Consider the following 14,072-nt stretch of genomic DNA (forward strand, 5'->3'; position numbering starts at 1 on the left):
AGGGAAGGCATGTAAGAGTGTTAAATATATCAGGGAGTGTTTGCATTCGGTACAATTAATATTTCAGCTCCCAGTTACTGCAGATCAGGGATCAAAACCTGACATCAGCATCAGGACGCTCAGAATATTTTCTTTTTATTCGTTCATGGGATGTGGGCGTCGCTGGCGAGGCCGGCATTTATTGCCCATCCCAAAAAGCCCTTGAGAAGGTGGTGGTGAGCCGGCTTTTTCAACCGCTGCAGTCAGTGTGGCGAAGGATCTCCCACAGTGCAACGAACGAACAGACAAAGCACCGGTGGGCGCGCCGGTTGCAGGAGAGCTGGTTGTCGGTGATATCGATGCTGTGAGCGAGACCAGACCGTTTCCATGTTTCCACAAACAATGTCCCATCCTTTATTTCTGGAAAAGTAACACTGATAGTGGTCAATTGCATTTCTGTGGCTGCAACATGTAACTTTGGCTCGGTGACACGCTACTTTAGTGTATCTTGCAAGAAAAAGGACCAGACGGTCTCTGTGGCGCAATTGGTTAGCGCGTTCTGCTGTTAACCGAAAGGTTGGTGGTTCGAGCCCACCCAGGGACGAAAATTGCACCTTTTTCGTCCCACTTTTGGATTCATTGCCTCATTCTGATTGCACTGAAGCCGGTGCCATGTTTCAATTCCTGATCAGCAGTTACTGGGAGCACTTTAAATGGCTCCGATCTCTTCATCTCATTTCAAGTTTTCTAATGTGTGATTTGGCTGCAAGAAAACACTCTGTGAACAATGTCATCTGAGCTTGCCTGATTCGCCATAATTTACACTGCGGTCGGATATCAGGCACATGAAAAAAAAAACAGTGAAATGTTTGTTTCGGCGCGATGCTCTGGGATTCCCTGCCTGACCAGCGCCACCGATCCTTCTCTGCAGCCTTCCGAAATACAGCGCAGTAAATGGATCCCTGTGAAATGAGCTCCTGGACAGTAATACGGAAATTAGTTTGGCTGAGGGGTTATATCCCTATCACGAGGTTGGCGGTGTCAGGTTTCCGTAGTGTAGTGGTTATCACGTTCGCCTAACACGCGAAAAGTCCCCGGTTCGAAACCGGGCGGAAATATTTTGAAACGTTGTCCCCATTAAAAATGATTAAATATTGAACGATTCACATTGCTGATTAAATGTGAACAAAGTCCATATCTCCAAGCCCTGTTATTGGAGTCCGCTGAGAGCAGGCGATGAATGCCAGCGTGATATTGGGGGTGAAGGCTGCTTCCAATGCTGTCTCATTCCCGGTGGGATCTGGCGGAGATTTGATAAGCCTCATCCATTCAACCAATATATGAAACGGTGTTTGAGAAACATTCAAAAAATATAATAACATCCAGGAGCCTGTCTTCAGAGTGCGTGGCGCAAAGGTCTGACTCCGGATTAAAAGGCTGGTGAACTTGATTCAGCTTTCTGAAATGTACTTGTCCATCCTTCAGAGGTCACGGGAAATATGTTTTTTGCCTTTCGAAAAAAGACGCGAAAGTTAGAGACATGTTTTGTTTTCAACACGGCTGGTGAAATGGCCAGACGATCATAAATTCGCAGTCGCCTTTGAAACATTTAAAGGCGACTACCTAAAAATCACTTCGTGCAAATTTAAAATCACGGTTCCTATTTATTTCGGTCTGAAAGAAATAACGATAAACGTGTCAGTCAGTGCCCGCGGTGAGACGGTGATGAACTTGTTTGTTGCGAAGTTCACCGCTGGGCTAAAGTTGACGCCGTTTAAAGGACGCGAACCCACTCAATGCAAAGGATGAGCTCAGAACCAACAGGTCCCGTCAACGTCAAACACCTCCTTTCTTGTTCAATAGAGGGAGCAGAGGCGTGTCCATCATCAGACACCATCAACTTTAAGAAATGGAACAGATAAAGGCACAGATGCAAGTTCCAAATATTTTCAATGCAAAGTTATTTCACTTTATTTGAAGTGCCGTGAGGCTAAAAACGGGTCCGAGATGATTTGCGTTCACTCGTGACTTGTTTTCCAGTGTTTGTCCGTCAGGTTTGCAATTCAATTTGTATTGGATATTGAAGATATTTCAGGATGATTGCACATCATACCATGTGTAAAGCAACCATCTTGATAACTTCAATCATCACACACTCTACATCGACGCTGCAGAGACCCCAGCACCCCTTTCAATATTGTTTTTCTCAACTCACAGTTTTCAAAAGGGAATTGGATAAACGCTTGGATCAAACTTTTTCAGGGTTATGGGGAAACAGCAGGCGAGTGGGACGAACTGGACAGCTCTTTCAGAGAGCTGGCACTGGCACGATGGGCTGAATGGCGCTATCTTATTCTATGATTCTATTAATAGATCAATTTCCGCCTTTCACTGAGCCTCCCTAAATGGAGCGCAGTAATCGTGTCCCTGTGAAATAAGCTCCTGAACAGTAATACGGAAATTAGCGTGGCTGAGCGGTTTGAAACTCTGGTTAGGCACCTAACAGGAAATTTCCTCTCTAAGATTGATTAGTTTATCAATTATCTCCCCCCTTTCGATCTTAAATGTCTTTACATATCTTTTTGATCTCTTCTTCTACTGTCATGCCCACAATACGAGTCTCCCTGGTAAATACTGAAGCAAAGTGATTATTTAATATTTCTGCCATTTCGCTGTCATTGCCTGTGAGTTTGTCGTGTGTCTCCCTTAGTGGCCCTATTATCATAGAATCATAGAATCATAGAATCATAGAAGTTACAACATGGAAACAGGCCCTTCGGCCCAACATGTCCATGTCGCCCAGTTTATACCACGAAGCTAGTCCCAATTCCCTGCACTTGGCCCATATCCCTCTATACCCATCTTACCCATGTAACTGTCCAAATGCTTTTTAAAAGACAAAATTGTACCCGCCTCTACTACTGCCTCTGGCAGCTCGTTCCAGACACTCACCACCCTTTGAGTGAAAAAATTGCCCCTCTGGACCCTTTTGTATCTCTCCCCTCTCACCTTAAATCTATGCCCCCTCGTTATAGACTCCCCTTAAGAGACATGTTTTGTTTTCAACACGGCTGGTGAAATGGCCAGACGATCATAAATTCGCAGTCCCCTTTGAAACATTTAAAGGCGACTACCTAAAAATCACTTCGTGCAAATATTCCTATCCTAAATTTTCTTTGGCTGTTGATGTGTCTCGAATACTTTGCTTTTTTTGATATTCCTTTTTTGCCTTTCCAATAGATCTTCAGACTTCTTTCCCAGTCTTATCACATTCCCCTCTCTCCTTTATTGGCTAGTGTGTGCCCTTTTCTTCAGTTTAAATTTTGCCCTTGTTTCTTTATTCATCCCTGGTGTGTCATTTCTGGCTAGTTTGTTCTTGCTTTTTAGTGGGATATATTTCTCCTGGACTCTATTTATCACCGTTTTAAATGTTTCCCACTGCTGTTCTATTTCTTTGTCCAGGTCATTAATATGTCAAACATATCACCGTTTGAAACTTCTCAAGTCACATTTCCATGAAAAAGCCAGTTGCTTTTGTGGGAGGAGCAAATCAACTTGGTCTAAAAATCAGCTGCAGCCCAATCCACAAATAAAATATTTTCACGTCTTCGTAAAAATAAGCAATGTCAGAAGAGGGATTCGAACCCACGCCTACCGGAAGAGATTGCGACCTGAACGCAGCGCCTTAGACCGCTCGGCCATCCTGACTACAAATTTAACGTTTCATTATGCATCAATTCTGCACCGTTGGCCAGTGAACGCAACATAAAAGTTTTAAATGATACTCGCCCAACGTGGGGCTCGAACCCACGACCCTGAGATTAAGAGTCTCATGCTCTACCGACTGAGCTAGCCGGGCCTGATGGTACATCACCGCCTTATCTATTATTGCAGCAAGCAGGAGAAAGACTCCATTTCAAATTATTGGAATCAATTCTGAGTGACAGGATCAACTGTCACTCCGAAAGGCACGGACGAATCAAGGACAGTCAGCATGGATTTTTTAAGTGGAGGTCGTGTCTGACTAACCTGATTGAATTTTTCGAGGAGGTGACAAGGAGGATCGATGAGGGTGGCGCAATTGATGTAGTCCACATGGATTTTCGCAAGGCTTTTGAAAAATTCCCACATGGCAGATTGGTCAAAAAAGTAAAGGCCCATAGGATCCAAGGGAATGTGGCTTATTGGAGCCAAAATTGGCTCAGTGGCAGGAAGCAAAGGGTAATGGTCGACGGGTGTTTTTTGTGGCTGGAAGACTGTTTCCAGTTGGGTGCTGCAGGGCTCCGTACTTGGTCCTATGCTTTTTGTGGTATACATTAACAATTTGGACTTAAACGTCGGGGGCATGATTAAGAAATTTGCCGGTGACACAAAAATTGACCGTGTCGTTGATAGCGAGGAGGAAAACTGTAGACTGTGGGGGTTCAGGCAATTTTCTGATAACAAAGCACTCAATCTATCTCTGAATGAATTTTGAACGAATACGTGTGTTTGACCCAGCACAGGCACGATGGACCGAATGATCTCCTCTTGTGGACTAACATAATAAGATGATACCAAGTGTTATCAGATGGAAAAGCAACATATTCCAAATAAGAGCAGAGAGATGAAACTAGTCTAACAGCATAACAGCACGTTGAGATATTGTATTTGAGAAGGATGAGGAGGGATAGTTTATCATGGTGGTAGTCACATAGGGTATCATTTGTGACTTTGATAAGGACCATTTCATGCTGCGACAGTCTCTGGCACTGTGTGTGAGTGTGGGATTCATTCTGTATCTGTCAGTCTCTGGTACTGTGTGTGAGTGTGGGATTCATTCTGTATCTGTCAGTCTCTAGTACTGTGTGAGTGTGGGATTTATTCTGTATCTGTCAGTCTCTGGTACTGTGTGTGAATGTGGGATTCATTCTGTATCTGTCAGACTCTGGTGCTGTGTGTGAGTGTGGGATTCATTCTGTATTTGTCAGTCTCTGGTACTGTGTGTGAGTGTGGGATTCATTCTGTATCTGTCAGTCTCTGGTACTGTGTGTGAGTGTGGGATTCATTCTGTATCTGTCAGTCTCTGGTACTGTGTGTGAGTGTGGGATTCATTCTGTATCTGTCAGTCTCTGGTACTGTGTGTGAGTGTGGGATTTATTCTGTATCTGTCAGTCTCTGGTACTGTGTGTGAATGTGGGATTCATTCTGTATCTTGTCACTCTCTGATACTGTGTGTGAGTTTGGAATTGATTCTGTATCTTGTCAGCAGTGTGTGTGAGAGTTTGTGATTAATTCTTTATATAAAACTGTGTGTTAGTGTGGGATTCTTTCGGGATCTGTCAGTCTCTGGTACTCCATGTGACTGTGGGACTCATTCTGTATATACAGTCTCAAGTACTGTATGTGGGAGTTGAATTCATCCTATATATGCAGTTACTCATACTGCATGTGATTGTGGGATTCATTCTGTATATACAGTCTCCAGTACTGTATGTGGGAGTTGAATTCATCCTATATATGCAGTTACTCATACTGCATGTTAGTGTGGGATTCATACTGTACCTGTCAGTCTCTGGCACTGTGTGTGAGTGTGGGATTAACTGTGTGTCTGTCAGTCTCTTGTACTGTATGTGAGTTTGGGATTCGTTCTGCATCTGTGAGAGTTGGAGTCATTCTGTGTCTGTGTGTCTCTGGTACTGTCTCTGAATGTGAGATTCATTCTGTATCTGTACGTAATTATTCTCTCAGATTAAATTATGGTGTTCAATATTGCAGCTTTTATATCTCAATGTTTAAATAGTTTTACTCCTTGTTTAATTGGTAAATATGGACATACTTTCGGATTTGATGCTGGAGGTTTTAACCAGATTATTTGTGTGCTTTTTGGAGTACTATTAAATCTGTATCTCTGTGAGTACTGTTGTGGATGATAATGTATCTTTAAAACTGATAAGGTGACATTTTTGAATTGGTATGTAATGTGTAGATCAGTCTGTAGAAATGGAATTGATACCGTATCTTTCAGTCTAATATTGTATGAGATTTTTGGACTGGTATGTAATGTGTATCTCAGTCTGCACTAATAGAATTGATACTCTATCTTTAAATCTCATTCTACGAGTTCATTCTGAACAGGTGTCTAATTTGTCTCTCAGGTTTACTATCTTTCAATATTTCTCAATCTGATACTCTGCCTGAGTTTTGGACTTGTGTGCAATTTGTATCATATGATACACATTTCGAATGGATATTCCATGGATTAAAGTCATGTGTGTGAGAGTTCTGGGCTAGTATTCAATTTGAATCTCGGGGTACATTATTGGGATTCATTCTGTACCTTTGAATCGGGTACCATGTGTGATTTCTATCTGGTATTTAATTCGTAGCTAATGTTGCTCTATTGTGAGATTGACACAGTGCCTTTCACTCTGAGAGTGTGATTTTGGACTGGGATTTTTGTATCTACCTGTCAGCGGGACTGAGTTAGGGGGAAATGGAACAGTGTCTGCCTCACCTACTCTGCTTGACTGTTGGATTGAAAATGTGTCTCTGGAAATTGTGATCATTGTGGGACTGACTACTCCTGCTGTCTGAGACAGTGGAACTGATGACATGTCTGTGTCTCTGTGCTCTGTGAATGATAATATACTTACTGTGTGTGAGAAGGAGCTGGCTGCACTGTTCCTTCTGCCTCGGGTGGAGGAAGCATCACATTTATTCTGGATCGTTCAAGGGTTTGCCTGGAGAAAGAAAATGATCTCTTGTTACTCAGGAACAGGTGAGGTAGAAAAGACAGAAGTGATCAGTTTAATATCTCTGTTAATGATCATTTTGAATATCCACAAATGAAATCCAGTGATACAAACAGTGTCAGTGTCTGACTCCACTGCAGTACTGCAGCACTCCGCTTCTGCATACCAGGTGTGTTGGGCTGTTTTACAACAATTTAATAACATCCAGACACGGCCCAACCCCTGCACCGATCCATGAATGGGACGACCCGATGTAGCAGGGACCTTTGTACAGGTCAGGTTTCTAATCCCCTCTCCCATGGGACTAACCGTTAAACGGAAACCAAACAGCCGCTGTTTAAAATGTGTCCTTCACACTTCTCACCTGATGCCTGCAATAGATGCTCTTTGTATAACTCCCCACATCCTTACTGTCCGGCTCTGTTTCCACTCTTCACTATCCAATAACAATAAACAGGGTGAGGCTGGAACTAAACCAGGACCATTCACTCCTGGTTTGGGGAGAGAAAGCAGCAATGATTTTAATAGCAGGTTCTTCCCATTCTCCCTCCCTTCCCCTGGACACACCCTGTACACACACAGTCCGAGAATGACCTCTCCCTTCCCCCCTCTCACTCCATGTTCCGGGACCAGTTCCTGATCCACTCCGCCTCTTACAAACAGCCCCCGGACTCCCCCTGACCTTCCCCCGGACTCAATGCCGATGTCTGAGCCCATCTGCGGACACGGTCCCGAAGCGATGATCTGCTGTAACGAGGCTGCTCTTTGCTCCCTTCCCCCGGGGGCCGTGATCTCTCCATTCCCGGCTGTTTTAAACCATCTTCTTCCGCTCACTGAGGGAATGGCGCCCACAATTCCCAATCCAAAAATCGATGGAAACTTTCCCCAATTGGAATTTTTCCGAGTCTGAGCAAAGGAAGTGGGTCTGGGGGAAAGGTCAGAGGGAATGGGGTCCACAGGCAGTGCAGGAACAGGAACCCGAATGGGAAACAGATGGGATTCCACCAGTGCCTAACGCTGGAATCCAGACTGACTTTACAATCTCCAACTATTAAACTAGATGTTTCCATCCCTGCTGTTTCTCTAGGGGTCTTTTGATGGTAAAGAGCCTTTCAGAGATAAAGTGAGCGGCTGTGAAATCAGCCAATGGATTCTCTTCATTAATGGCCCCTATAATGTGTGACTGAGAGAGGATTTCTCAAACCAATCCTGGAGAAACATGGGAGGAAAGTGGGAGTCGGTGTATTTGCTGGGACCGTGTAGGGTTAATATCAGGCAGCAACAGTCGCAGATTAATTTAACCGGAGTGAAACTGTAGGTCACTGAGAGTAATATCGAACAGCCCTGAGCTGTAAAACTGCAGATAGTACAACAGGCATTAGAGGGTTAAATGTGACCCATTGTTTCTGTCCCTCTCTGTACTGTCCCTGAGTGTGGGATTAATAGTGTTTCTGATCCTTGTACAATATCAGTGAGAGATGTGATTGCATCTTCTGTCTCTCCAACGCGATCTTTCTGGATAAAATCGCACTTTCCCGGTCAGTCTGGAACTAATACTGTTAACGTCTGTCTGTCACTGTGTCTCACCGCTCTCTCTGTCTCTCTCACCGTGTCTGCCTCCCCCTCTCTCTCTCTGGTGCTGTATATGAAGGTGGATACTGTTATTGAGCGTGATTTGGACACAGATCGGAAGTGTAAGACTGATACTGTCTCTCTCTCTCTCTATTGCTGGACATGAAAGTGGGATACTGTCTGATATAAAATAGAGAGAATGAGATGTCCGGGCCGGGCCTCACTGTAACTGGGGATGTTTCGGCTCCAGTCCCAGTTCATGGTCATAATCCTTTCAAAGATTCAGGTCGAGAGTCTCTGTGAGACGGTAACACTGGCGGAGAAACTCCGCGTCATAACTCAAACCCCAACACATGAGATTCTCCAAATCAGCTGGAATAAGGTGTTTGTGAAACGCTGAACCCGTCTGGGAGGGGATGTGTGGGGAGATAGAACAGGGAAACAGACTGAAATGGAGGAGCCGAATTGACTTGTTATTGAATGGACTGTATTTAGGCAGGAATATTAACGATTTCTCATTGTAACGGGGATTATTTGAAAGCTTCTGGTTTTTGGGAATCCTTGAATATGAAGCCCGGGTCTGTCAGGGTTTGTGCGGAGCGCTGAGGTTCGGTTCTATTATCGATAAACGGTTTGAAACTGTCGAATGGAGAGAACTGGAGGTGGAGCTGGAAGATCAGAGGCCGCTCTCCGCTCTGTCACTCTGACTGTCTCCTCCCCTCCCGATTTCTCTGTTTAATCCCCCATATGGAACCAAAGCGGGTCGGTGGACTCGAAACACGGTTTACTCGTTAACAGGACGAAAGGCGAGTAATGTTCCTGATCTCCTGGGCACCAGGCAATTCACTGTTATTTGTTTCTGTACAGAGTTACATTTCAGTGATTCCCCAGTGAGTTTGATGCGTTATGTAAATAATCCAACAAAATAGAACAGAAATGGAGCGAAGAGCTGAATTCCACAGATGTAGAAAGGTTAGTCGAGCAGTTCTGGTGATTCTTTACGAGCCCAGCATGGCAAGTAGTTTAAATAAATACAAGAAATCTGGTGATGTGTGGGCTAGGGTCTATAAGTCACCGTTTAAAGTACTGGACTGTGGTCACTGCCCCCACTCCAGTCCCATTAATAGCTCATCTCGTCCACAACGAGACAAAAGCAGCTCAAAGCCACACTGGTAGCATGATATCAGCGTCTCCCTTCAGACAGTAACCAGCCCTTTCACAGATACAGAGGGTGGCTCTGAAAAGAGCCATTACATCGAGTTACATTGAAACTACAGCACAGAAACAGGCCATTCGGCCCAACTAGTCTATGCCAGCGTTTATGCTGCTCATAAGCCTCCTCCTTCCTTACTTCATCTAACCCTATCGGCATATCCTTCTATACCTTTCTCCCTCATGTGCTGATCTATCTTCCCCTGAAATGCCCCTGTGTTATTTGCCTCAGCTACTCCTCGTAGTTACAAGTTCCACATTCGAACCACTCTCTGGGTAAAGCAATTTCTCATGAATTCCCCATTTGATTTATTAGCGACTATTTTATATTTATTACCTGAAGTTTTGGACTCCCCACAAGTGGAAACATTTTCTCTATATCTATCCTAACAAATCCTATCATTATCTTAAAAACCTCGATCAGATCAACCCTCAGCCTTCTCTTTTCTGGTGAAACGAGACCCAGTCTGTGCAGTCTTTCCTGATAAGAATATCCTCTCATTTCTGGTATCATCCTTGTGAATCTTGTTTGCACCTTCTCCAATGCCCCTATGTCTATAATATGGAGACGAGACCTGTTCGCAGTATTCCAAGTCTGGTCTAAACAAGGTTCCATACAAGTTTAACATAACTTCTTTGCTTTTCAACTTTATCCCTCTAGAAATGAATCCTAGTGTTTGATTCATCTTTTTATGACCTGATTAACCTGGGTCGCTACTTTTAGTAATTTGTGTATCTGTACCACTAGATCCCTTCGCTCCTCTATCCCGTTTAGACTCTTATTATCCAAGCAGTGTGTGACCTCCTGATTCTTCATTCTGCAAGTTTATTAATGTCCTCTTGCATTTTGATGCATTTTTCCTTTGTATTAACTAAATCCCCCAATTTGTTGTCGTCCACAAATTTTGGAATTGTACTTCCGATTCCCGAATCCAAATCGTTAATGTAAATTGTGAAGAACAGTGGTCCCAGCAACTGGAACTCCACTTCCCACCTTTTGCCAGTCTGAGTAGTGACGCTTAACCTCTATTCTCGGCTTTCAGTTTTGTAGCCAACTTACTATCCATTCTGCCAGCTGATCCTGACTCCACGAGCTCTGAACTTAGCCATGAGTCTACAATGTGGTACATTATAGAAGACCTTCGGAAAATCCAAATATATCACACCTACTGCATTAAACTTGTCTACACTTTCTGTTCCTTCTTCAAAGATTTCAATAAGGTTGGTCCTGTCCTTTGGGTTATCAGATTAAGCCTTGGCCGGTTTACTTGCTCTTGGAGCTCACAATGCTGGTTTTCTTCGGCAGCAGCACGGCCTGGATATCAGACAACACCCTGAGCGATGGTCACCCGTCCCAGCAGCTTGTTGAGCTCCTCGTCGTTACGGATGGCCAGCTGCAGGTGTCTGGGGATGATGCGGGTCTTCTTGTTTGTCCCGGGCCGCGTGGCCGGCCAGCTCGAGGATTTCAGCCGTCAGATACTCGATGCACAGCGGTCAGATAGACCGGGGCTCCGGCACCCACACGTTCAGCATAGTTCCCCTTTCGCAGGAGCCTGTGAACACGGACAACAGGGAACTGCAGTCCGCCCCGGGATGAGCGAGACTTGGCCTTCGACAGAGCTTTACCGCCGGTTTTTCCTCTTCCAGACATTTCCACAATCTCTCAAACACTTTTACAAAGAATGAAGAAATCCTCCCGCGCTCGCCCTTCTTGTACCTTCTGGAGGAGTACAGTGGGGGCACTTGTGATGGGTCTCTCTCAGAGTGTTTACACTGCCCGCTCGCCCTCACTGATATTCTATCTTTGAACTGCTGTAATATTGACCTTTAGTAATATTGCTGCTCCTCCTCCTTTCCCTATTTCCCTGTCCTTTCTCAAGATCTTATAGACTTGAATATTGAGCTGCCATTCCTGCCCAGTTGGTATTCAGGTCTCTGTAATGATTTAATGGAATTATTTAACTTTACTCAATGGCTGATGTGAGCTGTGGTAAAATGTATTTCCAGCTGGTCAAGTATTGCAGGTATCGACTGTCTCTTCAGTCCGATATCAGGTGAAGAATTACTGGCTGGTGTGGAATTTCCATTGATTGGGGGTTGGCGATATCTACTGGGCGGAAACAGGAACTGCACCAGAGCGAGAAAGGATCCGTCAGAAACCAGTGAAAATGAAGAAAAAAATCCAACAGTCTGCAGTGTCTGGTCAGGATCTGATGTTTGGGAACTATTTTATTGTTGATTATTTTCAGCGATGGTGGTATAGTGGTGAGCATAGCTGCCTTCCAAGCAGTTGACCCGGGTTCGATTCCCGGCCATCGCAGTTAAGTGTTTTTATTAGTTTATTTCCATCAGAAACTCTGAAGTTTGTAATCGAATTTGATGCAGTTCAGTTGGATATTGTTTCCAAAACATTATCGGGTGTAATTATAGTAAAATGTTATCAACCTTTATTTATTTTCCCTATAGAAGGAAAAGAGGAAAAACATACTGGAAATACTGAGTTGCCAAGGGTCTAATGAGAGTGAGGAAGGGAAATGATATGTTTGCCTTTATTGTCAGGGTGTTGGAATATCAGGGTAAGGAGGTCTTGCTGCAATTGTAGTATGAGGAAATATTGTGTAAAATTGGCCAATATGCGGTGGAGTTTACAAGAATGAGAGGTGATCGCATTGGAATGTATATAATTCTTAGATGGCTTGACAGGGTAGATGCTGAGAGTCTGATTCCCCTGGCTGTAGAGTCAAGAACTAGAGCTCATCGTCTCAAGATAAGGGGTCGGCCATTTAGGACCGACATGAGGAAACATTTCTTCACTCAAAGGATTGTGAATCTTTGGAATTCTCTGCACCCCAGAGGGCTGTGGATGCTCAGTCGTTGAGTTATATTCAAAGCTGAGATCGATAGATTTTTGGACTCTCGGGGAATCAAGGGATATGGGGATCGGGCGGGAAAGTGGAGTTGAGATCGAAGATCAGCCATTATCTTATTGAATGGCGGAGCAGACTCGAGGGGCCGGATGGCCTATTCTGATGCTATTTCTTATGTTCTATGTTCTTATGTCGAGAGCTTTATTTCCAAGTGTGCTGACGACAATAATTTAGGTAGCACAGTAAACATTGTAGATGGGAGCAGAAATTTGCAAACCGACATTGATAGATTAAGTGAGTGAGCAAGACAGTGGCAGATGGAGTTCAACGTGGGGAAGTGTGAGGTCATCCACTTTGAACCTAAAAAAAAATAGAGTATTTTCTAAATGGCAAGAAGCTAGGAACTGTGGGGGAGGAGAGAGATTTAGGGATCCAAGTACAGAAATCACTAAAAGTGATCACTAAATCACAAAAAAATGTTAAAATGGAGATTACATTTTGATCTTTATATCAAGGGAATTGGAATAAAAAGTAGTGGAAGTTATGTCACCTTTATACAGAGCTCTGGTTAGGCATCATTTCGAGTTCAGTGCTCAGTTCTGGGCACCGCACTCTCCATAATGGCTTGGAATGAGAATGTTTTTTTCCTTGAAGGAAGCTCACTGAACTGCAGGGTTTTTGAAGAGTGACGCTCAGAAATGGGAGCGGAGCTCATTTACTGCTTCACATTGTTACAACACATTGAGGAGAACAGCATCAATGAAGAAAAAGGGAATGAAATGAAATGTGTCACACAGTTACATCTCGCTGCTCTGTCTGACCATTTTAGTCGCTACTTCCCTGCAGAGGGATTTGAAAATTTGTAGGAAAAGCGTTGGGTGAAAGATCCTTTTGCTTTCGAAAATCCTGAATCAATAATGAGGCTAAACTTGATGCCTGAGCAAGAACACGAGCCGGTGTGACTCACCTGTGAGCACACTGAAAACACGCCACAAGTCATTCAGTTTGTCATCTTTTTGGATCAGTACTTTCAAAGAATATCCTCTGTTATGATTACTTTTCTGTTGTTGCTGCCGTTCACAACAACCTACATGTGCGAACTGGGATTTTCGACTTTGACAAGGTTAAAAACAAGAGAAAGAAACTCAACAGCGTACCTGAGATGCGTGAAGCACTTTCATCCTGTGATCCAGATTGGAACGAGATCATGACCAACTGACAGACCCACCCCTCACATTAAGGAAGCGAAACTCAACCTGATCTTCTTTTACTGTATTTATCCTGTATTTAAAATGTTTTTCAAGCAACGTCGATGTCTAATTTTAGTTATTACTTGAAGTGAAGTGAAGAGCGAGCATGGACTGACCTTTATTGGGATTTGATGAAAACTCCAGTCTGAAGTTATTATTGTTTGAGGTCCCTGGGGGAAGTGTTTTTCTTCCACTGTGTCACTAGAAAAACGAGAAACTATGTTCTACATTGTACGGTCAGTGTCTGTTCAGCAAACCCGCTCTGAATTCCTCAGTCTGTATTTCCAGAAACGGTTCTGTGGGCGACGCGGGCAATAGAACACTGACCCACAACCTGCGACTGATGGCGGCCGGAGTCACCACAATCCCCCACGACCCAAAAACCCCTCTATCTCTCCGAGGCGCTGATTTCTCCGGCCAGCGGCCCTTGCCGCGCCTGCGCATTGCGCCCCTTCGAA

General features: G+C 44.1%; 5 non-coding genes across 5 annotated transcripts; 3 read left to right on the top strand and 2 right to left on the bottom strand.

The window, feature by feature from the left end:
- Nucleotides 1–509: 509 nt before the first annotated feature.
- Nucleotides 510–583, top strand: trnan-guu (transfer RNA asparagine (anticodon GUU)). The gene has a single exon. It is a non-coding gene; the product is annotated as a tRNA-Asn (tRNA).
- Nucleotides 584–1,024: 441 nt separating this feature from the next.
- On the top strand, nucleotides 1,025–1,097 carry trnav-aac (transfer RNA valine (anticodon AAC)). Its single transcript has one exon. It is a non-coding gene; the product is annotated as a tRNA-Val (tRNA).
- A 2,506-nt stretch (nucleotides 1,098–3,603) lies between these two features.
- On the bottom strand, nucleotides 3,604–3,687 carry trnal-cag (transfer RNA leucine (anticodon CAG)). The gene has a single exon. It is a non-coding gene; the product is annotated as a tRNA-Leu (tRNA).
- A 78-nt stretch (nucleotides 3,688–3,765) lies between these two features.
- Nucleotides 3,766–3,838, bottom strand: trnak-cuu (transfer RNA lysine (anticodon CUU)). Its single transcript has one exon. It is a non-coding gene; the product is annotated as a tRNA-Lys (tRNA).
- A 7,907-nt stretch (nucleotides 3,839–11,745) lies between these two features.
- On the top strand, nucleotides 11,746–11,817 carry trnag-ucc (transfer RNA glycine (anticodon UCC)). The gene has a single exon. It is a non-coding gene; the product is annotated as a tRNA-Gly (tRNA).
- Nucleotides 11,818–14,072: the final 2,255 nt, after the last annotated feature.

The sequence above is a fragment of the Heptranchias perlo genome, unplaced genomic scaffold, assembly GCF_035084215.1.
Source record: "Heptranchias perlo isolate sHepPer1 unplaced genomic scaffold, sHepPer1.hap1 HAP1_SCAFFOLD_52, whole genome shotgun sequence".
Lineage (NCBI taxonomy): Eukaryota > Metazoa > Chordata > Chondrichthyes > Hexanchiformes > Hexanchidae > Heptranchias > Heptranchias perlo.